General features: G+C 41.0%; 1 protein-coding gene across 3 annotated transcripts in view; it reads right to left on the bottom strand.

The window, feature by feature from the left end:
* Nucleotides 1-3,714, bottom strand: part of CALD1 (caldesmon 1) — a 198,140-nt gene extending 194,426 nt beyond the window's left edge. For all 3 annotated transcript variants that reach the window (XM_025379423.1, XM_025379424.1, XM_025379427.1), the window contains exon 1: nucleotides 3,382-3,714. The gene's annotated coding sequence lies outside the window, so the exon portion shown is untranslated. The remainder of the gene's footprint in view (nucleotides 1-3,381) is intronic.
* Between the last annotated feature and the right edge of the window lie 14,070 nt (nucleotides 3,715-17,784).

Here is a 17,784-nt window from a genome sequence, read left to right as displayed (position 1 = left end):
GCATGACGTGCTGGGATTCATTCCATGCTTTTGGCTAGAGGGAGAGAAGCTGCCTCATTTACTAAGGCCTTTATGTTGTCAGCACTTTCTCACTGGTCTTCTGCTCAAGTGGATCTTTGGATTTCCTGGTTCCTGAATATTGCCTTGTACCGCTGATGGCCCATCTTATTCCACTTCCTTATATTTGTGTCCTCTTGGTCTGTGATCATCAGAGTAAAAATTCAGACAACATTGGGACAGACCAGTATTCACTGGACATGGCTCAGGGCTCTAGAAAGAACTAGGAGCGAGAAGATACCACTCAAGGGTCCTCAAATATGAGAAAGGAAGAGATCATTAGGGATACTAGGTAAGAAGTGGAGGATCCCAGCCAAGAGGAGCATAATGTCCAGAGGACTCAAATGATAGGCAGTTCAAGGTATAGAATCTACAAGGAAGAGGGGGCAAAGAGCTTCATCTCATTTGGACATCTTAACCACTATGGGACATAGGAGAAGCATGACCAATGTCCATTCAGCACTCCAAGATGAAGTCAAAAGCTGATGATTTCCTCAAAGGTCAGGGTTACTTAAGTAGAGGAACCAATACTAGAACTGAGATTTTGTAGCGGTTCTCATAAGTTAAGCCTAGGCCAAAAGTATCTATTTAAGCTACCCTTCTACTCAGGACTTATGGGCATCTCTCCAATAGCAAACTTGGATTAGGCTGACAGATGAAGAACTTTCAGTAAGGAGCTAATGGTATCTTCTCAGGCTCTAAGAGAACTTACGCAGAAAATCCCCTTTTGAAGTCTGAAAATTCTTTGGCAGCATCTTTTTAACCTCCTCCTTAGTCCTACCATGCTATTTGCATACCACTCTATCAGCATTTTTCCTGTCCCCCGACCACATTTCTGAGACATGTGATAGACTACAGGAAATGGGAAACTAGCAAATCTCTTTTCATGCCCATCTCTAAGTCACTTTTGTGTCTTGCTAAGGAATGACTAACTAGTAATCACGCTATCATGAAAATGGCAAATGGAGAAAATTACAGGTGTTTCTACAAAAATACCTGCTGAGGTGCATTTTAATTATCAGAACAGAGAATACCTGGGCTAGATTCTGGAACTTTACATGGCTGGCCATAGGACAAACTTATTCTATCTACCTAAGAGGAGGAGATTCTCAGACCAGTCACAGAAGCCAATTAGAAATGTTAATAATGCTAATAACAAGACAGTTGCCTAACTGTCAGGAAATGCTTTCTTGTATCTCATGTAAAATCCTTTAAGCTGCAGTTTGAGCCTTGTTCTTCTACTCCTAACTTTAATATAAGAATTGTGTATTTACTTAAGGAAATATTTTGATTGGAATGATTGAAATTACACATTCTTTTTGCTTTGAATTCTTGAAACAACCCTGCACTTTACTTATGGATTAACCCATTGTACATACATTCCTTGTGTGTCCTAGGCTCAACTCTTAGTGACTTTTTGTTCTGAAATTTTGCGATTATATTTCTGAAATGAAAGTTACTGTGCTTTCATTGTGTTCCTTTGACCTCACTATGTGGCGAAATATGTTCTAGGTAACATTCAACAGGAAGGAAGTAGCACAAAGAACTGCCTAAAATTCAGCATAAACTCAAATCCTCTCTCTCTATCTCTACCTATACGGCAGAACACCTAAACTGTTACTCTGAAAAACCTAAAGTGTCTTTATGGTTGTTGGGGGTGGGGAGCCCAAGAGGAGGGGGATGGGGGATCCGGAGAGAGTGGTCATAGCGCATTTTGAACTTGCAGGGATTCTGAGATGTTGGTTTCAAAATGGAATTTATCCTCAAATCCCAAGATTATAGATTTCCTTCCAAACTGCATTCCCTTCATGGTTTAGAGAGCAGTTAAAAGAAAAATTGCTCTCCATATTTTGATTGACATTAAAAACACTGTGAAAATAGTTTGGAACTTGATCTCTTCGAGGGAAGGACAGTAATTAAACTATAGCTTTCGCCTGCAGCTTTTCTCTCACACTTACTCAGAACTGTTCCAGGGAAGGAAATTCACAGGGAATTTTGTTCTCATATATCACTTCTAGAAGGAGAAAGAGGCATTCCCAAGAAAATTATCCCCAAACTTCTAAATACAAAGGGAAAATGTTATTTAATGAATCTCAACCCCAAACCACCGCATTCCATGGAATAAAATCCAGTTGAATCAGTGATTTGCAGCTGGTAGTCTTTCATAGCCAGCACTATTAAAAAATCATCAGATTTACCCTGCTTGCCATATAGCATCTAGTCTTCACTCAAGTTCTAGCTGTATACGTCTGGTTTTGGCAAACACATTAGAAGGATTTTCAGTTTACAAGTCCATCTGCATAGTCCTGTTAACAGAAGGGATCTATAAATACCAAGCACTTTGTTCTCATCCACTTTTTTTGACCATGTATTGCCACAGCACTAAAATTCCCCCACCCCTTACAATCAGCTCTTTCTAAAAGGAATTCCAGGCTACTACCAACTAACTGCCTTGTACTACTGTTTCAGACACCCAAATATGTCTATCTCGATATGAAAGACTGCCTCCTCCCTTTCTAAACCACATTTCCAATCGACATCTCTTCAGATTATCTAGGCACACTCAGGCACCCTTTCAAACAGAAAATAAGATTTCTTAAAAAAATAGTTTGGTAGGACGTTAAATGTGCTTTCTCAAAACACACCCACTAGCGCATGCATTCTCTTGTTATTAGGTTTTATAGGAAACAGACCAGCCTAGGCATCTTCTGTCTTAGCAAATATCCCATCAGTGACATTAACCCAACCAGTGCTAGGTGCTAGTGATCTCTCCATCTCTAACCTTATTTCCTTGCAACTCTGGAAGTCTAGTTTTAAATACTGGCAGCAGACTATAACGCAAATGCCTTTGGTTAAAAAATCATTCCTTTTTGGCTTCTCATCAACCTAAAGAATTGTTGGTTTTGTTTTTAAAGCAAAACCACGTTAAATCTTTGGCAATAAAAGATGCAGAAGAGACTGTGTGAGCAGTCTGGTGCAGTAGGCTTGCTAACAGTGGCCTTTGGATATCAGGTATAATCTCATATGGCTGTCCTAAACAAAAGGCTATCCTAATCAAAGCTGCCAGTGCTCCCTAAATGTAAGTCTCTATATGGTCGCTCTTCTTGTCCCAACTCTAAAAACAAAACTTGAAATCTCATCCTGTTTGCCTTCCGGGAATATCCATATGGCAGGGAAGCCCAGTCAGGCTCCGGAGTTTGCATGGTTTATTGCCTCGAACATTCTTGCATCTCCAGCTACCTTAGCCAAGAATGTTGACTGAAAACCGGAGAAAGTCCCCAGATTCTCTCTAGAAGGAAAAAAAGAAAGCCTTCTGTGCCTTACCTCGTAGGCTGAAACTTCTTCCCGAGGACTAAGTCGGAAAGGAAGGACTGATTTCTTTAAGCAGGAGCACAGCCAGAGAGCAAGCAGGCAGGCAGGCAGCCGAATACACACTGCTCTATTCAATAGAACTCCAGACCGCCCTTCCTTGGCCCCTCCCAGAAGTCCATGCTAAGTGAACACATATCCCCTATGTTTACAGTCGGCAGGCGGTGGTATGCATTGTCCTGTCGTTTTTCTAATAGGCAGCCAATGACGACACCCCAGCCAAGGTGGATGCAGCCTGCCTGTGGAGATGCCTGTCATTCCCTAGGCATGCTCAGGAAATCACTCATCAGAAAACCCAAGACCTAAAAAGCTCTGAAACTGCGTGCAGGCTGCCAAAACCAGCCCGCTCCATGCCCTTTTTTGGTTATCCTTAGCAGGGCCTCTGGAAGTGAATCCATTGTCAGGAACAATCATAAGAAATGTTAATCTTGGAGAGGCTGTCTTGTAGAACACAAATGCAGCAATAAAAAGAAAGCACAGTCTCTGAAACAAAAAGTTAACAGATCAGTTTATTGGGCGTGGGGGTGGGGAAGGCTTCTTACCAGAGAGAGTCTTAATAGTATATGTCTTTTCAAAGTACTTGTACGTACAAAATGAGTTTAAATTGTTATGCAATTCTAAAACCTGAAGGAGACAGGACCTGGGTCTGCTGTGCAGACTAAATTCTAGCCTGAAAGAGGCACAACTCCCCAAAATATGTCGGCATGTGTTATAAAAACAAGTGACCGAAGGGAAACCAAAAACTTAAGTCTTTTTTAGCAGGTAATACTGGCCAGAATAAACCTAAGGTCCTACAGGCTTGGATATCCTCACTGACTTCACTTTCCTCTCCTTATCTCTTTTGTTTCCTCAGATTTGGCAATGTGGAGATAGTACTAGAAATTCCTAGAAATTGATGCACATCAGAGAGGGCATGAAGAGATGCACCACCTGCTTTGGGCTGGGGTAGACAGACGCATATATCCCACAGAGGTGACATAATGTTCAGGTGGCTTCTTGAAAGTGCTCTCACCAACCCTTCATTGTTAGGACATGTGCTGTAAGAGGATCAGAATTAGGAGATGCTAAAGAGAATGAAGGTAACTGGCCCACACATAGTCTTGTCCTTTTCAATATAGAATTCACTCAATTAGTACTTAATTAAAAGTGAAAATCCCTTTTTTGGAGAACTTACTATTTGTCAGGCCTGGATATAGGTGCAAGATCTATGTCTCATTGTTGTATGTTTGGAGACTGTTTCATCACTGACCAAGAAGTTTCACAGTATTTTTCCTGGTTAATTACAAGTCCAGAGGTTAGTCTTTAAAAATGTGAGGTTTTACTATATGCCTTTCCCTATTTACGAAGATGTGACTTAGAAATGATCTCTGTTTACAAAAATGTCCCTGCCCTTTGTGCCTCTTTTAGAACAGTTGGGAAGTAACTAATTCACACTGTAGGTTTCCTTCTTCAGCCTTCCAGAATTAACGAGTTACCCAGAGGCGTCCATATCAACTCTGTACACTCATCTCTTTCTTGGGAAGGTTGCTTCCCTCGCCTCTTCCTGACTGCTACTGCTGCACAGCCCAAAAAAGCTATAGGCGAGACTCCCAGGCAGAGGGAGAGATAAGCCTCAGGCATCCCAACATAGAACTAGGAATGCACGTTCCCAGAGAAAAGAATAAATAATGGTTGGTAGGAATCGTACAGTCAATGTTGCATTTCAGGTACACTGTGGCACAAGCAGGCATTTGTGGAACATCACTGTTTATAAAATTGTTCCTGTGGGAAAATGTCTTCTGATCCCAGATAAATGATTTAGAAATAAATTTTCGGAACACAGCCAGTTTTGTTGATGGGGACATCCCATATCTAGACAGGGAGGAAAGATAGAATACTACATAGTCTGGCAAACTGCTGGGCTTGAACATATTGTAGGACGACATCAGGGAGTTCAGAAAACAGCAAAATCAGTGATGTCTGTGCAAAGATACGACCTGTGTCCAGAGAAGTTCCGGGTGCATGGTCTCCAGGTGGTATCCTCCATAACTCAGTGAGGCCTGTTTGAAAGTGCTATTTTCCATTACTGCTGCTGATTATATCCTAAACCACACTCTCCCTGCTTGTATAAATAATGCCCTTTGGTGGAACAGCATCAGGGTATAATTTTGCAATCTATGAATAAAATAAATACCAGCTTCCCAGAGGAAAGAAAAGTTGTGCTACAAATGGGGAAAATATTATCAACAGGAAACACAGCAGGGACCTGCATTTTGCATGGTTTTTAGAAGATAAATGGCTTAGTATTTTTGGGTTATGTCTTTTGATTAAAAAAATAGTATGTTTCCCTAGATAAATTCTGGATATCTCATATATAGGGGATAGTGGATGAGTGACCACACAACCTATTTTATGTATTTGAAATACACTTATCATGGAGGAACTATACAGTTTGAAGAAAAATTTAACAAATTTCATGTAGTGTATACCATGATATTGAAAAATTCTTCTTTCTTTGCCTTCTACTTTTTTTTAAACAATTAAGAATTTAAAAAGAAAGGAAGGGGAATAAAAAGAAAAAAAAAAGATACATGTTGCTGAATCTCTGCCATGGGAAACTTTACTTTCATAGTGTTTACTTTTTCCAGAGATCATTTGTAAACAGCCCTAAAAATACACGAGATTTATATAGGAAATTTCTGTGAAATATATTTCCCAATTGGATCATCCCAGATACAGGACCGCTTGTCTATCATAGGCTAGATCTACCTAATCAAACCATAATACATCTAAAAAGACATTTGAAAATATCTGGACAATTCTTTGTATTTTTTTAGTTACAACTGAGGGTTTGCTATCATGTAGATCAGTAGCAAGAAATTATATTTTGCTTGCATGTCAACTTGGGAAAAGTAAAAACAGGCCATTTTTTAATTCAAAATTAGTTACTTCATTTAGTCATGAAAAATATACCTCCTTCCAGCTTAAAATGTCTACTTCATTCAATAGAAAAGAAGATTTGAAAATTTTAAAAGGCAGCAGAACACCCCTTGCCAGATTCTTTCAGTCAAATAAAACCTTTGCCAACACCCAGGTTTATCAAACGATAAAAGCAGACTGGTAGAATCTTGATATCAAAATTGGACACAAAAGTACCCAACATAATAGAGAATTTGGATTAAGTGCACTTATGAATGCAGATGAAAAAATCAGTAATTGAATCCAACAGTGTGGAAAAAATAGATAAGACCAATCCGGAGATGGTTTAAAATCTGAAAATCCACTGATATAATGTACAACATTAGCAGTTTAAAAGTAAAATAAAATAAATAAGAGAAGTAGAAAAAAGAAAAAAGAAAGATTGTCTTAATAGGTGAATGATACTTGGTAAACTTAGTAATCACTTTAGAAAAAAAATCTCTAGGAAAACTAGAAACAGAATCTTTTTAAACATAACGAGAGGCATTTACCAGACGTCTATAGCAAACATCATGCTTAATGATAAAATGTTAAAAGCATTCTCACTGATTATAATGGGAAGTATATAAGGTAACTACTATCTCTTCTACAACTAAAAAAATGTGCTAGATACCTAACCAAGACAAACAAATAGAAAAAAATAGCCACTGGTATTAGAAAGAGAAATAAATGTCTTTATCTGCTATATAATTATCTGTGTAGAGAATTCGAGAGGATCTACAAATATATTGGAAGTAATAGAAGAGCTTAGCAAGATTGTTGGAATTAAGGTCAAGATGCAAAAACCTAGAGTTTCTGTAATCAGCTGTCTCTAATTTTTAAATATAATGGAAAAAGATGCTATTCATAATAACAAAAAGTGTTCACTACCTGGGAATAAATGTAATAAAATATGTGCAAGAAAGTTATAAAACTTGAGTTAAGGGCATGACAAACCTGACCAAATGGTGAAATATATCATCTTCATGAGTGGAAAACCTGGAAGTTGTAAAGATATACATTCTCCTCGAAGTAATCCATGCATTCATTATTCTGATTAAAATCTCCAAATGACGTATGTTGTAGAACTTGACAAAACAATAGTAAAATTTTTAAAGTAAAGACCTAAAAATAGGCAAAGAGGTTTTTTATAGAGAAATTCTAATTAAGATAAGTGCTATTCATACAAGACTAAACAAGTAGATCAATAGAATAAAGCAGAAAGCCTAGAAATAGACCCAAGCATATATGATTGTTTTTTAATAATAGAGGAGGTATTACAAATAAGGAAGAAAAGGGTGGATTACTCTATTAATGGTAAGGGTTACAATCAATTTTGTGGAAACAGAAAATTTAGATTCAAAGTTTCTACTACACACTATGATAAACTAGGTTACATAAAAAACAAACTTAGAAATGATTAGAAAAAACTGAAGGTGAATTTTTTAATCATAGGTTATATAACATAAAAAAAACAGAATTAACAAATGAAAAGACTAATAATTTTGAGTTGGTTAAACACGGCAGATCAAATAAGAACACTCATTTATTTCTGCTTCCCCAAACCTCTCCAGAATGACAGTAAAGATATAAAAAATCATAAATAAATCCTACAAGACAAAGAGTACCTGAAATGTATCAGTGTGAGTCCAGATGTCAGCCAAATTTTGGACTATGGAAAGTGGACTGATGGCTGGAAATTGACTCAACAGAGCTGAGAAATTGAAATCTGGTCCAGTGAATTAGGATACCAGCAAGAAAGACGCTGACTCAAGCCTCAGAATGAGGAAAAATTCGGGATGTGGAAGCCCTGGGAACCTCTGAGGACAGGCGGTAGAGCAGAAAATAGATTTGTTGAAAGTCTGGGTAAGGAAGAGTCAGAAGTCCAGATAGCGTCCTCTACCCCACACAACCAGGTGAGCATCTCTCTCTCAACCAGACAGAGAACTGGAAGTTTATTCTGATTCTTCTTTGAAGTGCTGGACTCAGAGGAACCAGGTGAAGCAGTGAACAGGGAAGAGGCTGAATGCTGAAAATAAATGTTTAAATGAAAGCCAACTCGTTGAACACTGAACATCTCCAATCGCCTCACCCTGCAGGGCTCCCAGGACACCAACAATCAGGTTTGTATCCCACAGACAGGAAATTGAAGGATTCCATTCCAGAGAAACTGGCATGCTCATGGAAAAAAGACCTAAACTCACAGATATTTGAGAAACATTGTCCAGTGCCCTTTAGTAACCCATTTGCAGCAACTTCCTATTGGCTACTTAGGATCTCTTTTTTTTTTTTTTTTTTTGAGAGAGTCTCACTCTGTCACCCAGGCTGGAGTGCAGTGGCACCATGTCAGCTCACTGTAACCTCCGTCTCCTGGGTTCAACCAATTCTCCTGCCTCAGCCTCCCGAGTAGCTGGGATTACAGTCACCCACCACCACACCCGGCTAATTTTTGTATTTTTTAGTAGAGACGGGTTTTCCCCATGTTGGCCAGGCTGGTCTCAATCTCCTGACCTCATGATCTACCTACCTGGGTCTCCCAAAGTGCTGGGTTACAGGTGTGAGCCACCACACCCGGCCTACCTCACTCTTAAATATGAGCATCACATTAAGGAAAGAGGAAAGAGAGATTATAACAAACAGAAATACACACACACACACACACACACACACACAGAAGAAAGGTTGGGTAGGAAATGGAAGAAAACTTGGAGAAAACTACAATTACAGTTCTCAGTGAGATGAGAGAAGATATTGTATCCATGAAACAAGAAAATCATGCTTTTAAAAGGCACTTTCAGAGAACAGAAAAGAACACTTGTATATGAAAAGTATGATGGCAGAAATTTACAAAAATTCAACTCAAGAAATGCAAGATAAGGTTTAGAAAAATTAACTGGGCATGGTGGTTCATGCCTGTAATCCCAGCCCTTTGGGAGGCTGAGAAGCAGCAGCCTAGGAGTTCAAGACCAGCCTGGGCAACAGGGCGAAACCCTGTCTCTATGAAAAATACAAAAATTAGCTGAGCATGGTGACACATACCTGTAGTCCCAGTCCTAGGGAGGCTGAGGTGGGAGGATAGCTTAAGCCCAGGAGGTGGAGGCTGCAGTGAGCCATGATTGTGCCATGCACCCCAGCTTGGGCAACAGAGGTAGATCTTGTCTTAAAAAAAAAGTTCAGAAAAATCTTACAGAAAAATGAAGAAAAACGCAAGCTGGATTAGAAAAGATAAAAGATAAAAACAGTACATAATTACACCTGAGTGTACATAAAAAAGAGGACAGAAAAAAATAGTGAGAAGAAAATTATCAAAGGAAATAACAAAATAAGACTTCTGAAAACCAAAGGACACAAGTTTCCAGATCCAAAGGGCCCAATGGGCCAATACAGTGAATGAAAACATATTTCAGGCCGGGCGCGGTGGCTCAAGCCTGTAATCCCAGCACTTTGGGAGGCCGAGACGGGCGGATCACGAGGTCAGGAGATCGAGACCATCCTGGCTAACACGGTGAAACCCCGTCTCTACTAAAAAATAAAAAAAAAAATTAGCCGGGCGAGGTGGCGGGCGCCTGTAGTCCCAGCTACTCGGGAGGCTGAGGCAGGAGAATGGCGGGAACCCGGGAGGCGGAGCTTGCAGTGAGCTGAGATCTGGCCACTGCACTCCAGCCCGGGCGACAGAGCGAGACTCCGTCTCAAAAAAAAAAAAAAAAAAAAAAAAGAAAACATATTTCATTCTGAAATTATCACGTTCCAAGGTTATATGCTTCACCCAAAGGGGGAATAATACTTTGGAGTGAAAATTAGAAGCCAAGGAGGAGGACAAAAATCAGGAAATAGAGAATGCAAACCCAGGATAGAGGTGAAAGAGTCCCATGATGGTAAAAGAAAATCCCAGGACAATAGCTGTATGGCTCGTTAAGAAAGCAACCATTAGATATTGGAGCAGTGGATGCCAGGAGGAATGTTTTAAGAAAAAGTGAGGTAGATAGATTATTCAGTGTATTCTTGGCAAAAGCACTTGCAATAAGTACATAGAAAATAAGTAAATGGAAGATTGAGGTCATTATAATTTTAAAAACAAACCATTTGTATAAGAAAGGAAAAGTAATCATTGGATACCAGATAGTTCAACTGTAAGAAAAATTTACCACAGTTATAAGAATGTAAATATTGCACATTGATTTTTACCAAAACAAAGATGATGTCATTAGATTCAGAGGATAGCAGGCAAGACCATGTTAGTAGGATGATGGTGGGGAAGGGAGCCAAACCTTCATTTTGTTCAGCAAGAAATCATAGATAGTGTCTACTACTGAAGATGTAATAAATAGCAGAATTAGTATGTCATTTAGGCTCGTGGAAATAAATGCCTAAAAGAACAGTAAGTCTGGGCACGGTGGCTTGCTCCTATAATCCCAGTATTTTGGGAGGCTGAGGCAGGAGTTTGAGGCCAGCCTGGAAAACATGCTGAAACCCCATCTCTACAAAAAATATAAAAAATTAGCCAGGCGTGGTGGTGCACGCCTGTATTCCCAGCTACTTGGTAGGTGAGGTGGGAGGATCACCTGAGCCTGGGAGGTCAAAGCTACAGTGAGTCATGTTTGCACCACTGCACTCCAGCCTGAGTGACTGAGCGAGACCCTATCTCAAAAAAAAAAAATAAAAAAAAAATTGTTCATTTATTCTTTGATTCACTCACTGAACAAATATTTACTGAGTTTCTACCACATGCCAGGGCCTGTTCTAGATGTTGTGAACAAGACACATTTTGATGGAGGGAGGCAGATAAACACATTAGCTAATACATGAATACATAATGTCAGGCAGTGGTAAGTGCTATAAAAAAATAAGAAGGAGAAAAGGAATAGAGAGAAACAGGGAAGTCTTTTCTGAAGAAGGTTTTCAACAGAGACGTGAATAAAGTGAAAGAACAAGCCGTGAGACTACATGAAGGAAAAGTCTTCCAGAAGGCAGGACAGCAAATGCATATTAAAGAAATAGCAATGAGCCCAGGGGACTTGGGGAGGAGGGAGAGCCAATGGCCAGATCCATCATCCAGAGGCTGCTAGCCATGGTAAGGACTGTGGGGCTTGTTCTAAGATGGAAGCTCACTGGAAGATTTTGAGCCAGGAAAGAAAAAAAAAAATCACTGTGGCCACCTTATCTAGAACAGGGGCAAGATTGTCAGAGGCGGAAACAGGAGGTGATTGCCCCCTCCAAGGCGAGAGGTGCTGTTGGGAGCTGAGAGAGCCGTTGAATTCTAAGACTTGGAGATTCACTGATGGCTTAGATGAGGGCTGTGAGAAAAAGAGAGGAATCAAGAGTGTCTCTGGTTATGGTCTGAATAACGGAGTGAATGGGAGTGCTAGTGAATAGAATAGGCACGTCTGAGGGAGATGGACATTTGCAGGGAGGGGTGGAAATCATATTAGACATATTTCAGGCATGTTAAGATGACCACCAGGCATCCAGTGTGAGTGAGGGGAGGGAGCATCATATGCAAATCCGGTGTTCAGAAAAGGGATCGAGTCTTGGGATGCACATTTGCGAATCCTCAGTTTTTAGATAGGATTTAAAACCAGGAGTGAGTTACCTGAGGGAGTGCAGACAGAAAAGAGCAGAGATGTGGGAGCTAACACCCCAACATTTACAGCCCAGAAAAGGAGGCTGAGAAGGAGCTGAGAGCCATTGCTTAGGGAAAGAAGCAGTTGAAGGAAGGGGTGGTGTGGAGGACTCCTGCTTTTGTTAAAAGTCATATAGTATTATTTAACTTTTCAAACAGTATAGCTTGTGATAGATTGGGTTATTGTTACCCAATTCACTTCCTCTTTTAATGGAATTCCTTGCAGCACTCTAAGTAGGTGGACTTGACCATATGGTTTGCCTTGAGCAGCGCAATGTGGCTAGAGGTGATGGCGTGCCTGTCCATGGCGGAGGCTTAAAGAGGTGTCACATGTTTACTTTTGCCTTTAGCACCTGCCCTTTGCCATGATAACAGCATACCCCATGCAGTGGGTTGAGCAGTGTCCCCCCAACAATATGTTCACCCAAACATATAGGACCTTATTTGCAAATAGGATCTTTGATATATAATTAAGGATCTCAACACGAAATCATACTGGATTGTCCAGGTGGGCCTGAAATCCAACCACAAGTGACCTTATAAGAAAAAGACAGGGAGATTTGAGATACACAAGACACGGAGGAGCAGAGTGGGTGAATGCAGAGGCAGGGATGGAAGCGACAGACCTACAAGCCAAGGAGTGCTGAGGCTTGCCAGTGACCCCCAGATGCTAGGAGGGAGGCGTGGGGTCTAGTCTCCCTCAGGGCCCCAGAAAAAGCCAACGACCCTGTTGACACCTTGATTTTGTACTCCTGGCCTCCAGAACTGTGAGAAAAGAAATGTGTATTGTTCTAAGTCACCCGGTTTGTGGTAATTTGTAACAGCAGCACAGGAAACGAATCCTCCCCAGATAGTGGCTGCTCTGCAGTTTGGTTTCTAGAATAAGAAGACACATGGAGCTGGGCTGGGCCAGTGAGTCCAGCCAACACCAGCAGAGCTGCTATTTTCCAGGCCTCATGTGACGGGAGCAAGAAACAAATGTTTGCTATTGTAAGCCACCGAGGTTTGAGAGCATATTTTCTTTTTACAAAGAAAAAGTTAACTAATATTTATAAATATTAAGTAAGAATTAAACTAAAGAAAAAAACTTGGTTACATCAAGATGTAAAAATTTCTGTTCAAAAAAAGCCACCATATACAAAGGGAAAAGACAAGCCAAGAGAAAATTTTCAATGTTTAAAACAAAGAATTAGAATCTAGACTATCGGCCGGGTATGGTGGCTCACACCTGCAATCCAAGTACTTTGGGAGGCTGAGGCAGGCAGATCACCTGAGGTCAGGAGTTCGAGACCAGCCTGGCCAACATGGTGAAACGCTGTCTCTACTAAAAACACAAACATTAGCAGGCATGTTGGCGCATGCCTATAATCCCAGCTACTCAGGAGGTTGAGGTAGGAGAATTGCTTGAACCCGGGAGGCGGAGGTTGCAGTGAGCCAAGATCACACCACTGCACTCTACACTCCAGTCTGGACAGCAGAGCAAGACTCCATCTTAAAAAAAAAAAAATGTAGACTATCAGGGAATGCCTACAAATCAACTGATACACACACACACACGCACAGAGAGAGAGAGAGAGTAAGAGAAAACCCAATAAAAAATAGGCGTAGGATAAACAGTCCACTTAGGAGAACACTGTAAAGGTCAAAAGCCTTGAAATGATGTTCAACTTCATTAGTAATCGAAAAATGCAAGTTAAAACAATGACAACCAGATTGGTAAAGAAAAAAAGTTTAATCATGCAAAACTAAATGTTGTTGATGAGGTACAGAAACAAATTATTATACAATTTGGATAAGAAAGTAGATTGGTGCATTCACTTTGTTGAGTGATGTGACAATATCTAGTGACTTTCAGTACGCACATCTATATTCTGTAATCCCATTTCTAGGTATATCCTCTTGGGACGCCCTCACACTCTTAAGCCAAGAGATATGTCAAAGGAAGCTCATTCGAGCATTGTCTGCAGCACTAAAAACATTGTTAAAAATGCTCCAACAGCAATTGTCAGGGGAGAGGCTACAGAAACCATGATCTATAACATAATAGCTAAATACCTAATTATATAAATATATGTATAATTATAAAAATATATAATAGCTAATGCCATATTATATATGGTATTGGATGGGGTATTATACCTAATAGCTAAAATGAATGACCTAAATGTACCTGAAACTCAAAAGCATATTGGGTGGGAAAAAAGAAGCAGGTTGCAATTGAAATTATTCCATTTGTATGCATCATTTAAGAATGCATATGAGAATGGACTAGATAGTTTAAGATAAATTTAAGATAGTTGTTGGCCGTAAGGAGGGAGAGAGGGGAATGGTACTGGTCTTGAAATTAAGAAATTTAAAATGTATCAGCAATGTATAAAAGAGGATCTTAAGCAATTATGAAAAAAAATACATCCGTTAACCCTGCAGAGCATGTACACAGGTGTTTGTTGTATTATTCTTAAGCTTTTTGTTGTTTTGTTTTTTTAACAAAATTGCAATATAAATGAGACATTCTCCCCGCAGAGCACTGGTAATCTGGTCCTCTAGATTACTTCTCGGATGGTCCTGTGACATCAGGAAAAGCCACTGTGCTTCTTCGTCCTCAGGCCAACAGAGCAGCTCACTTGGGACCAGCCCAACTAGCAGGAGAATGAACCTGCCCTGACTGTGAGGTCCTCAGCTTAGTCACACATTTGTACAAAGGCTTTGACACCATAACATCAATAGTCACTCTTTGAGGAGTAATAACTTAAGCCACAGCCTGCTTAGCACCTGCTCAGTGCTAAGTGCCACCTGCTTTATGAGTAGGGTGCAGATGAAATGAGAGCCTGCACTGACCCACTTTGATAGGGCCAGTCTCCTGGAGCAGTGGGTGGAAGGAGAAAGGCACTGATGGTCCGGGATAAGGCTGACGACCTGACAAAATGAAAGAGGTCATGATCAGAGAAGACCCAGTGTGGATGAAGGAGCTCCTGAGATAAATGGTACTGCTTCTCACTTCCATGGAACAGGACTGGCCATCCCCTCAGCCTCCCTATAGGAAGCCTCTGTCTCCTTATTTCTTGAGTTATAGAGGATGACTGGATGTCTCCATGTTCCACCCTTCCCAGTCCACCCATATTCATTGCTGTTGGATTTGCTCTAACCTTAGAGAAAGATTCCAGTTTCCAGAAATTTCTCCCAGTCTCCAATGGGTATCTGAGTCATGCAAAACTGTGGCTAGATTTTTCTCAGCTGTTATTTGTTCATTCATTCATTTATTCACTCAACATCTGAGCATCTGTTACCTGCAAGGCTTAGTGTTAGGTTCTGTCCCTGTTATAATCTTGTCACTGTCACTTTGATATAATCAGAGACACGGTGTGTGCCTCTAGAGAACTGCTGTTCTAATGGGGAAGCTCTGACAGGCACAGGAGATGGACTCCAGGATGGCAAGTCCTGAGAGAGACCATTTGGCTCTGCACGTCTGCATGTGCTTACCAAGCCATGCACGTTTCCTCTTCCCGTTCATGCTCAAGGAAGCCTGTTTGAAATCCAACCAAGACTATTTGGTGAGGCCTGGCCTCCCCTCCTAACCAGAAAACACGCCCTTCACTCATTTCAGAAAAAAAAATAAAAAGCCAATCTTACAATTGGCTTTGCATCGCAGGCATACTTGTAAGGGGTGCAAATAAGAAAACATTTAAAATATTTGATCTATTTTGGGTGAGGTTCTGTAGCTTTGGCCTAGCTGACTGTCATCTGAGAGGCAAGAAGCTAGAGTTTTCTCTTGGGGGATAGACTATTTTTAAGATCGGAAAAATATTTTTAAAGAGATTGCTGACTCTGGTGATAACTGGGGAGAAATGGCTGTTTGGATTAAGCAAACTGACTGTGTGATATAGATGCATCTAACCACTGATCAAGCTCTACTGGAGGTTTGATGGATCTATGTCACACACGTGCACACGTGCGCACACACACACACACACACACACACACAGGGACAGAGAGAGAGAGAGAGTGCACGAGGGAGAACTGAAATACCTTTGCAGCTTCACGGTCTCGCCCCTTTCTGAACCCTCACTGGGCCTTTTAGCTTCATCTCACCTCACGCTGCTTCGTGCTCTTTCATCTCTCTGTTGCTCCCTCCTCTCTGTCTATAAACATGTCCAAGGGTTGGGGTGAAAATACCTTTGACTGACTCTTGTTTCTTTTAGCTCCACTCTTCTCTTTCCTCTTAGTGTCAAATTTCTCCAAATGATTAGTTTATGAAGCAGCTCCTCCCCGTTCTTCGTCCATGACCTCACCTCTTGATCCACAGCCATTTTGTCTCCAGCCTCCCTTCCTCCCTCCCTGTCTGCTTGCCATGCTCCCTAACTCCTCTTGCTTCTCTCTTTGTCTTTGGTGGCTCTTGACACCAGTGTCTAGCCTATCATCCTATCTCTCTGGCCTCTTGGTGTTTTCTACTTGTGCTTTCTTTTCCCTAAATATGGGCATCCTCCCAGGTTCAGGCCTGATCTCTCTCCTAGAAACAAATACCTACTTCACAGGGCAGAAGTAAGAATTAAATGAAATAAAATGCGTATGAAGTTGCTTTGCGAACTAACTGCTCATTTACTCACACCCAATAAGCATTTATGAAGTCGCTTCACTGCACCAAAACTTTTCTCAGTCCTGATGTATTAGGCCATTCTAACATTGCTAAAAATACTTGAGACTGGGCAATTTATAAAGAAAAGAGGAGGCTGGGTGCGGTGGTTCATGACTCCCAGCACTTTGGGAGGCTGAGGTGGGTGGATCACCTGAGGTCAGGAGTTTGAGACTAGCCTGGCCAACATGGTGAAACCACATCTCTACTAAAAGTACAAGAATTAGCTGGGTGTGGTGGCCTGTAGTCCCAGTTACATGGGAGGCTGAGGTGGAGAATCGGTTGAACCCAGGAGGCGGAGGCTGCAGTGAGCCAAGATAGTGCTACTGCACTCCAGCGACAGAGTGAGACTCCCTCTCAAAAAAAAAAAAAAAAAAAAAAAAAAGAAAAGATAAAAAAAAGAAGAAAGAAAAGAAAAGAGGTTTAAGGGGCTCATGGTTCTGCAGGCTTTGTAGGAAGCATGGTACTGGCACCTGCCCAGCTTCTGGTGAAGCTTCAGGAAGCTTTCAATCATGGTGGAAGGCAAAGCAGGAGTAGGTGCTTCACATGGCGAAAATAGGAACTAGCTAGAGAGAGAGAGAGAGACAAAGAGAGAGAGAGAGAGATTCCATGCACTTTTAAACAGCCAGATATTGTGAGAACTCACTCACTATCCTGAGGACAGCACCAAGAAGATGGTGCTAAATCATTCATGAGAAATCCATCCTCATGATCCAATCACCTTTCAGGGTAGCACCAAGAAGATGCTGCTAACTCATTCATGAGAAATCCATCCCCACGATCCAATCACCTTTGAAGACAGCACCAACAAGATGGTGCTAAACCATTCATGAGAAATCCATCCCCATGATCCAATCACCTCCTACCAGGCCCCACCTCCAATACTGCAGATTACAATTCAACATGAGATTTGGGTGGGGACAAATATTCAAACGATATCACCTGGGAATACATTGATACTGCATAAGACACTGTACCTGCCCTTCTTGTAAAAGGGGCTTGCCTTTTGCTGGCAGATGTACATGGAATCGCGTAAGTGCAGTAGAACGGGGCAGGTTTCCCACAAAAATTCTGTGCAGTGGGGGTTATGTCAGGCAACCAAGAAGGAAGAGGTCATTCCTATCTTACTAGGGTTTTTAAAACAGTCTCATTTGTTCTCATGTTGTTAACA

The sequence above is a fragment of the Theropithecus gelada genome, chromosome 3 (genome assembly GCF_003255815.1).
Source record: "Theropithecus gelada isolate Dixy chromosome 3, Tgel_1.0, whole genome shotgun sequence".
In the NCBI taxonomy this organism is placed as follows: Eukaryota; Metazoa; Chordata; class Mammalia; order Primates; family Cercopithecidae; genus Theropithecus; species Theropithecus gelada.
This window is presented reverse-complemented; position numbering and strand designations above follow the sequence as displayed.